Raw genomic sequence first — 10,283 nt, 5'->3', positions numbered from 1 at the left:
CAATATTACTTTTATTGCAAACCGGTTTTCGGCTTACAAGGCCATCTTCAGACATTTACTGAGTATTATCACCAAAGAAGTTAAATGTTAGCAGACAACATTTGAAGAGAAGTAGCACATCTAGAGTGAAGTAGAAACAGACAGTAAGTAACATCTTTGCAATGAAATAGTAAAAACTGAACAGTACATAAATATCAATGGAGTTGACAGGTAAACCTTTAGCACAAAATAGAAATAGCATGCCTACATAACAGTTTCTATTAATAAACAAAACTAATAAAATAAGATAAAATTAGCACTAGCCAAGGCTGCATCAAGAGGTATGAAATATGTAGAGTGATACACAACCAATTGAAAAGGATAGACAGTTGTCAATGTAAATACAGAATACATAAGGAACTTAAGCAATATCAATAAGATAAACAGAAATTAATAAATGCAGGAAAATTGAGGTGTTTGAGGGAACCTACAGTTTGAGTGTGTGGTGGTACTGCATTTTAACATTAACATTATAATCAAAGCAGTGGCTGTGTACAAGTTTTCATTAAATAAATGAGCAAAGTAAAATATGAACAGTATTTCTTGAGACAACTACAAAGGGAGTAAACATGGACAGTAATACAAGTACAAACTAAAAGGAAATCCTTAACTATTGAAACTACAGCCTGTGTGGAATACAAAGACAACTGCAACAAATAAAACAACTTAATGACTACAGGAAAATGGGAATATGAAGGAAGAAAGAGCGTGGGAAGTAATGAACAACAAAGATGATTATCTGAAGTTTAGGAGAGGGGAAGTGTTAAGTTGTGTCTGGTCATTTAGGATGAGATCTGGACTGTGAGCAAGATGTTTGCTAATTTCCAGGGCTTTCAGCAGGTTAAGTTTATGGCCTTTGTTTGCTAAGTGAAGTACATGCGACGCTGGCTAGTAGTTGTGACTCTCACTCAGTACATGCTCAGCAAATGCAGAGTCTGAATTCTGCAACCTCCAGCTGCGTTCATGTTCAGCCAGCCTAGTTGATATGTCTCTTCCTGACTGACCAATGTAAAATTTGTCACAATCAGAACAGGTGATTTTGTATACAAAATCACCTGTTCTGATAAACTTAACCTGCTGGAAGCCCTGGTAATTAACAAACATCTTGCTCACAGTCCAGATCTCATCCTAATTGACCAGACACAACTCAACACTTCCCCTCTCCTAAACTGCATAGAATCACCTTTGTTGTTCATTACTTCCCACACTCTCTCTTCCTACATATTTCCATTTTCCTGTAGTCATTAAGTTGTTTTATTTGTTGCAGTTGTCTTTGTATTCCACATAGGCTGTAATTTCAATAGTTAAGGGTTTCCTTTGAACTTGTACTTGTATTACTGTCCATGTTTAACTCCCCTTGTAGTTGTCTCATCAAATATTGTTCATAATTTACTTTGCTCATTTACTTAATGAAAACTTGTACACAGCCACTGCTTTGATTATAATATTAATGTAAAAGTGCAGTACCACCACACACTCAAACTGTAGGTTCCCTCAAACACCTCAATTTTCCTGCATTTATTAATTTCTGTTTATCTTATTGATATTGCTTAAGTTCCTTATGTATTCTGTATTTACATTGACAACTGTCTCTCCTTTTTAATTGGTTGTGTATCACTCTACATGTTTCATACCTCTTGATGCAGCCTTGGCTAGTACTAATTTTATCTTATTTTATTAGTTTTGTTTATTAATAGACTCTGTTATGTAGGCATGCTATTCCTATTTTGTGCTAAAGGTTTACCTGTCAACTCCATTGATATTTATGTACTGTTCAGTTTTTACTATTTCATTGCAAAGATGTTACTTACTGTCTGTTTCTACTTCACTCTAGATGTGTTACTTCTCTTCAAATGTTGTCTGCTAACATTTATCATCTTTGGTGATAATACTCAGTAAATGTCTGAAGATGGCCTTGTAAGCCGAAAACCGGTTAGCAATAAAAGTAATATTGTAGAACAAAAGCAAACTGGTGCTTTTCATTTATTATTCGAATCGACCTTGTTTCGCCACCAAATGTTTTTCAGCAGTGCTACCAACGTCATCAAAATTCATTACACCTCCTTTTTTAATAGTTTTAACTATATAAAAGCTCTTAAATTCTTTAAAAAATCGCTTAATTTAATAAATTTAACTGTAAATTGTGAAGAAAGGGTGGGAGATGAGGCCCAAACGTCGAGGAATGCTGTCGGACGAAATTATGCTGTTGCATTTTAATAACCTGTTCTTTCACCGTACGGTTTTCACATCTTTGGCGAACTGAAGATGACATGTGTGGACATAGGTATCAGTCGAAGTCATCAATCTTCGACTACTCTGAAGCAGCCTGCCACGAATCTCCCACGTGTGCCAACCTCTTCATCTCAGAGTAGCACCTACAACCTGTGTCCTCAATTATTTGCTTGACGTATTCCAGTCTCTGTTTTCCTCTACATTTTTTCTGTCTAGTCCCATTTAAGTTACCCTCTGATCTCTTCACAGATGTCCTATCTCCCTGTCCCTTCTTCTTTCAGTGTTTTCCACACATTCCTTTCCTCTTCAGTCCTCTGCAGAACTCCATCATGCCTTGCCTTATGAGACTACTTAATTTTCAATATTCATTTGTAGCACCATACCTCCAGTGCTTCGATTCTCTTCTGTTCTCTGTTTCCTTGAGTCCATGTCTCACTGCCGTACAATGCTGTGCTCGAAACGTAAATTTTCAGAAATTTCTTCCTCAAATTAACGGCAAGTTTGATATTAGTAGACTTTTCTTGGCCAGCAATGCTCATTTTGCCACTGCTAGTGTGCATTCGGTGTCTTCCTTCCACTGTACTTCATAGGTTATTTTGCTGCCTAGATAGCAGAATTTCTTCGTCGATTTTGTGATCGTCAATCCTCACTTCTGGTTCTTCACATTACTTTCGTCTTTCTTCTATTAACTCTCAGTTGATATTCTGTACTCATTTGACTGTTTATTCCATTCAATACACCTTGTAATTCTTCTTAACTTTCACTAGGGACAGAAATGTTATCAATGAATCTTATCGTTGATATCTTTTCACCATTAATTTTAATTCCACTCTTGAGCCTTTTTTTCCCACCATCGCTTCTCGGATATATACATTCAACATTAGTGGCGGAGGATTACATCCCAATATTACACCCTTTTGAATCCGAAGATATCTTTTTCGATCTTCCACTCATACTTCTCTTATTTTACATGTTGTATATCACCCACATCTCCCTGTTACTTATCACTATTTTTCTTAGAATTTCGAACACTCTTCCATCATTTCACATTATCGAACGCTTTATTGCGATCGACAAATTCTATGATTGTGTCTTTCCTTTTTTTAACTTTCTTCCAATTTCTACCGCAATGTCAGAACTGACTCTCTGGTGTATTTGCCTTTCCTAAAGTCAAACTGATTATCATCTAACACATCCTCAATTTTTTCCATTCTTCTGTACATTATTCCTGTTAGCAACTTGGATGCATGATATATTAAGCTGACTGTGAGAGAATTCTCGCACTTGTCTGTTCCTACTGTCTTCGGAATTGTGTGAATGATGTTTTTTCCGACGGTCAGTTGGTATATTGCCAGACATTCTATATACCAAATTGAACAGTCGTTTTGTTGCAACTTCCCTCGACGATTTTAGGAATACTGATGAAAGGGTATGCATCCCATCTGCCCTATTTAATCACAATTCTTCCAAGACTCCACCGAGCGAGGTGGCGCAGTGGTTAGCACACTGAACTCGCATTCTGGAGGACGACGGTTCAATCCCGTCTCCGGCCATCCTGATTTAGGTTTTCCGTGATTTCCCTAAATCGCTTCAGGCAAATGCCGGGATGGTTCCTTTGAAAGGGCACGGCCGATTTCCTTCCCCATCCTTCACTCACCCGAGCGAGCGCTCCGTCTCTAATGACCTCGTTGTCGACGGGACGTTAGACACTAATGTCCTCCTCCAAAACTCTTTTAAATTCCGATTTTAATACTGGATTCCCTACCTCTTCTACATCGACTCGTGTTCCTATTTTGTGACATCAGACCAGTCTGCCCAACACAGAGACGTTCAATGTACTGTTTCCATCTATCCGCTCTCTCATCTGCAGTGGAATTTCTGTTGCACTGTAAATGTTACCTCGCATGCTTTTAATTTCACTGAAGGTTGATTTGACTTTTCTATATGCTGAGCCAGTCCTTCCGACAGTAATTTCTTTATCTATTTCTTTAAACTTTTCATGCAGCCATTTCACCTTAGCTTCCCTACAGTTCCTACTTTTTTGAATTCTTAAGTGACTTATATTTCTGCATTCCTGAGTTTCCTTACAGATTTTTGTACCAACTTCTTTCATCGATCTACCGAATTATTTCTTTTGTTACCTAGGCTCCTTCCAGCTACCTTCTATATATCGATGATTTTCTTTCCAACTTCTGTGCTTGCTCTTTTTAGAGTCCCATTCCTCTTCAACTGAAGTGTCTACTGAACTATTCCTTACGGCGATATCTATAGCCTTACAGAAGTTAAAACGTATCTCTTCATTCCTTAGAACTTCCGTATGCCGATTCTTTGCATTTTGATTCTTCTTCTCTTTCAGGCTACGCTTCATCACTACTAAATTGTGATCTGAGTCTGTATCTGCTGCTGCGTACGCCTTAAAATCCAGTGTTTGATTTCAGAATCTTTGCCTGGCCCAGATATAATCTAACTGAAATCTTTCCGTATGTCCCGGCCTTTTACAAATATACGTCCTCCTCTTTTCTTGAACAGAGTATTCGCTATTACGAGCTGTAATTTATTGTAGAACTCAGTCTTTCTCCGCTCCATTCCTAGTACAATGCCCATATTCTAAGTAGCCTTGACTCCTACTCCTTCCTCGAAAAGGGCATTCCAGTGCCCCATGACTACTATACTGTATTTCTCTCTACGTACTGAATTACCCGCACATTATCGTCATATACTTTCGCTATTTGTTTATTTTCAGCTTGCGACGTCGGCACATTATCACAGTTAGCGCTGTCGGTGATGGTTTTCTGTCGATTCTGATGAGAAATATCCTATTACTAATCGGTTCACAGTTACTCATTCTCTTCCTTACCTTCCTATTCATAAAGAATCCTACTCCAGTTATACCATTTTCTGCTGATATCGTTACTAACCTGCCTGGTGTTACCAGATATTTTTCTCTCGTTTCCATTTCGCTTCACTGACACCCACTACACCTAGATAGAGATTTTCGAGATATTCTACCACTTTCAAACTTCTGACATTGCACGCCCCGACTCGTAGAACGTTATGCTCCCCTTGATTATTGAATCTTTTTCTCATGGTCACCTCCCCTTGGCAGTCCTCTCCCGAAGAACGGAATGGCAGACTTTTACGGAATCTTTTGCCATTGGGGAGAGCACGGTGACACTTTTTCAGTTATAAACTACACTTCCTGTGGATAAACATTAACTGTGTTTAATGCAGTGGTTTTCATTGCCTTCGGCATCCTCATGCCCTTGGTTATTGCTTATTCTTCTACCTTCAAGGGCAGTTTCCACCACAAGGGCTAATGAGTGTCCTGCACCTGTGTACGCTGCTGCGCACTCTTTGAAAGGCTTTGGCAGACTAACGGTGACTTCTCATGCCGGAAGTCCTTTACAAAACTGGAACACGGATGGTGATTACTCAGAATTGAACTATTCCATGGTTCAGTTATAGCAGGTTCAAATGGTTCAAATAGCTCTGAGCACTATGGGACTCAACTTCTGAGGTCATCAGTCCCCTAGAACTTAGAACTACTTAAACATTACTAACCTAAGGAATCACACACATCCACGCCTGCGGCAGGATAGAACCTGCGACCATAGCGGTCGCGCGGTTCCAGACTGTAGCGCCTAGAACAGCTCGGTCACTCCGGCCGGCTATAGCAGGTGTTCGGTTTTCATTTGACTGCTCCTCATAGATTCATACATTTAAACGGTTGTTCCAAATATTATGAGGATGCCTTATGAGATCGGGTATTCAGCAGACCAGTCGAGCTGTGACAGGTACTTTGAATCTTTGTCAAAAATGTAAGGTATGCGTGCAGTTCTGTGAACACGTTGACATTTGTGAAGATAAGAGTATGTCTGCAGCCTACTTAACTTGAGAAAATAGAAGTAAAAGCGTCTGAAGTGCAAATCGCCGCTTATATCCACAACTACCGGAAAGAGTGGGCCATACCGATAATAAATGGTTCAAATGGCTCTGAGCACTATGGGACTTAACATCTGAGGTCATCAGTCCCCTAGAACGTAGAACTACTTAAACCTAACTAACCTAAGGACACCACACACATCCATGCCCCAGGCAGGAATCGAACCTGCGACCGTAGCGGTCACGCGGTTCTAGACTGAAGCGCCTAGAACAGCACGGCCACACCGGCCGACCACCGATAGTAAAACAACGCCCCAAAACATCATAGAGAACCCTGTGCCTGAATTACACAGGCCACACCCGTCGGCTTAAAAGCCTCATTGGGACGCCCCTAATAATTTGAAAAGGGACAAAATCGCGATTCGCTGGGCCACAGCGTACCCCTGAGATCAGATAACACACTGTGTCCGTGCTGTTTCCCCCACTGCTCATGCAAGGCATTGTGTGCCACTGTGAACAATGGCCTTTTCCGGCGTATCCGCCTCTATCTGCTTCTTCTTCCCGTCCCAGTTTCCGCTCAGAAAAGATTTAAGGCGCACATGAATGTACTGACCGCAGCAATTTCTGACAGTTAAAGTATTTTAAGTCTTGATCGCAATCCATATAAATTATAAAAGTGTCTATATGTTTGTATGTTCCATATCTACTCCTAAACCAGTCGATCTATTTGAACCAGTCTTGCTACACCCATTACTTTCAGTCTGGAAAGAACCACAGTGTTTGGTTTCAAAGGGGTGAGGTGGGAGTGAAATAAGCGTTGCTTAGGATGCGCAAATAGGTAGACTATATGCATGAAGTATTTGACAGTGAGAAAACTTAGTGACTTGCAACAAACTTTAGGCATTATTTTAAACGTTTACGAGACTTTTTGTTCCTGTCACTTCCCATAAAATGATGAGAGGAATGAAGATTAGAGTTTACTACATTTTAGCTTTTCATCAGGCGTGGCCTTTTAATTTATTTCTTCCTTAATAATAACTGTAATCGAAACACATTTCGCAGACATTACTCACATATACCATTGAAGGTACCTGCAAAAATTTATTATTGTAGGACACGTAATTTAGGAAGTATGAGGTCATAAACACAGTGTGTGAAAGGCTGCTGTATCGAGCATGACGTCTTAATTTTTTACTTTCTTATGGTTTGCAGTCAGTGTCCACATATATACCACTGGAAGTACTTGCAAAATTATCTTCTTGTACGGCCCATAGTTCAGGAGATATGGCGTCATAAACATTGAGTTGCGTGAAAACTATAAAGAATCAGTGAACTCCTGTTAGGGTGGGGATGATAACGGGGAGAGAGAAGGGAGGATACTTAGATGGGCATACAGTGAAGGGGAAGGAAGGGTGGGATTCAGATATGAGGGAGGGAGAGATGAAAAGAGAGAGGGTGAGGGTCTCGAGGTCAACCAATACGAAGTGGATCAAATACACTCCTGGAAATGGAAAAAAAAAACACATTGACACCGGTGTGTCAGACCCACCATACTTGCTCCGGACACTGCGAGAGGGCTGTACAAGCAATGATCACACGCACGGCACAGCGGACACACCAGGAACCGCGGTGTTGGCCGTCGAATGGCGCTAGCTGCGCAGCATTTGTGCACCGCCGCCGTCAGTGTCAGCCAGTTTGCCGTGGCATACGGAGCTCCGTCGCAGTCTTTAACACTGGTAGCATGCCGCGAAAGCGTGGACGTGAACCGTATGTGCAGTTGACGGACTTTGAGCGAGGGCGTATAGTGGGCATGCGGGAGGCCGGGTGGACGTACCGCCGAATTGCTCAACACGTGGGGCGTGAGGTCTCCACAGTACATCGATGTTGTCGCCAGTGGTCGGCGGAAGGTGCACGTGCCCGTCGACCTGGGACCGGACCGCAGCGACGCACGGATGCACGCCAAGGCCGTAGGATCCTACGCAGTGTCGTAGGGGACCGCACCGCCACTTCCCAGCAAATTAGGGACACTGTTGCTCCTGGGGTATCGGCGAGGACCATTCGCAACCGTCTCCATGAAGCTGGGCTACGGTCCCGCACACCGTTAGGCCGTCTTCCGCTCACGCCCCAACATCGTGCAGCCCGCCTCCAGTGGTGTCGCGACAGGCGTGAATGGAGGGACGAATGGAGACGTGTCGTCTTCAGCGATGAGAGTCGCTTCTGCCTTGGTGCCAATGATGGTCGTATGCGTGTTTGGCGCCGTGCAGGTGAGCGCCACAATCAGGACTGCATACGACCGAGGCACACAGGGCCAACACACGGCATCATGGGGTGGGGAGCGATCTCCTACACTGGCCGAACACCACTGGTGATCGTCGAGGGGACACTGAATAGTGCACGGTACATCCAAACCGTCATCGAACCCATCGTTCTACCATTCCTAGACCGGCAAGGGAACTTGCTGTTCCAACAGGACAGTGCACGTCCGCATGTATCCCGTGCCACCCAACGTGCTCTAGAAGGTGTAAGTCAACTACCCTGGCCAGCAAGATCTCCGGACCTGTCCCCCATTGAGCATGTTTGGGACTGGATGAAGCGTCGTCTCACGCGGTCTGCACGTCCAGCACGAACGCTGGTCCAACTGAGGCGCCAGGTGGAAATGGCATGGCAAGCCGTTCCACAGGACTACATCCAGCATCTCTACGTTCGTCTCCATGGGAGAATAGCAGCCTGCATTGCTGCGAAAGGTGGATATACACTGTACTAGTGCCGACATTGTGCATGCTCTGTTGCCTGTGTCTATGTGCCTGTGGTTCTGTCAGTGTGATCATGTGATGTATCTGACCCCAGGAATGTGTCAATAAAGTTTCCCCTTCCTGGAACAACGAATTCACGGTGTTCTTATTTCAATTTCCAGGAGTGTACATACCTGGGCAACACCAGGTACTCGGCTTGTAATAATTAAAATTACAATTTGCTTATTACCAGTTTTCGATAAACAGCCATCTTCAGAGTATATTTACTAAGGAATTAGTATCTACACAATATTGTGTGGTCGGAAGATGGTTGTTAATCAACCGTAACAGACAACCTGCAATTTCAATTTCTTATTGCGATCAAGACTGTTATATTGTAGAAAAAATAATACAGATTGCCGTATCTGCTTGACCCGACCGTATGAGGTCTTACAAATTCCTTTCGGGGTTGAAAGCTATTGTCACTGACCAGTCACGACATTCGTCTCCAGTCCATGTCGGTTAGAATATTTTTACAACCACAGTTCTTAGGCCGTGTTATGTGGATTTGAAGAGAACACAGCAGATAAGTTAGTCAATCGGCATTGGTACGCCGATTAATCGGGCTATTTCATTTACGGTGTGATCTAACACTTCACTGTCTTAACTTAGGTCAGCTGCTGGAGGCCACGTGACCGCTTAGTACAACTCTCATACAATGTACAGCGCAATAAAGCTCTTCTCATTTCCTAACTAATATTTTTTCTCCTGGGATCTTGTAAGTCGCATGCGTAGTCTAAATAAAACATGGATTAAGTGCAAACTCTTCATTACACGGCCTTACTGTAGAAATAATTACAAATAAGGGAAAGACGTGTAAAAGTTCATGCACGTCATTACTCGTTACCTTGCAGTGAAACAGAAAGATTAAGGAGCTAACAGAGGAGGGAAAAGAATCAAGGTATTCCTACCTTTCCCTATGAAATCTTACAGGAGAAAACTTCTTTTATAGAAGGAATTTCTTCTTAACAGGACTTATTTCATGTTTCGCGGAGACTATAATCGTAAATTCTAGACGCTCTGAGATTGACCTTCTCGTGTTCTTGTGATAAGTGGCAGAAAACGAATTAAATCGTCGCACATGATATGAGAAAATTGGCAGTGAAACGGCTGCCTGAGCCCAGTGCAATATCCAGGCATCAAAATTGCGTGTCAAGATGAGACGACGAGGGGTACGAGATTGCTGGATGGCGAAGCGTTCGTGCAGACGGAAGACACTTGATTCTCGGAGCGGGAGTGGCAATGCCGAGATTCCAAGCCCTCTTTCGGGACACCGGAACGAGATGCGCGCGCACCCTCTGTATGGACTTCACCCTCGCCAATTTGTGTTAATAGAGG

Source organism: Schistocerca americana, chromosome 3 (assembly GCF_021461395.2).
Source record: "Schistocerca americana isolate TAMUIC-IGC-003095 chromosome 3, iqSchAmer2.1, whole genome shotgun sequence".
Classification (NCBI taxonomy): Eukaryota; Metazoa; Arthropoda; class Insecta; order Orthoptera; family Acrididae; genus Schistocerca; species Schistocerca americana.
Note: the sequence above shows the minus strand (reverse complement) of the source record.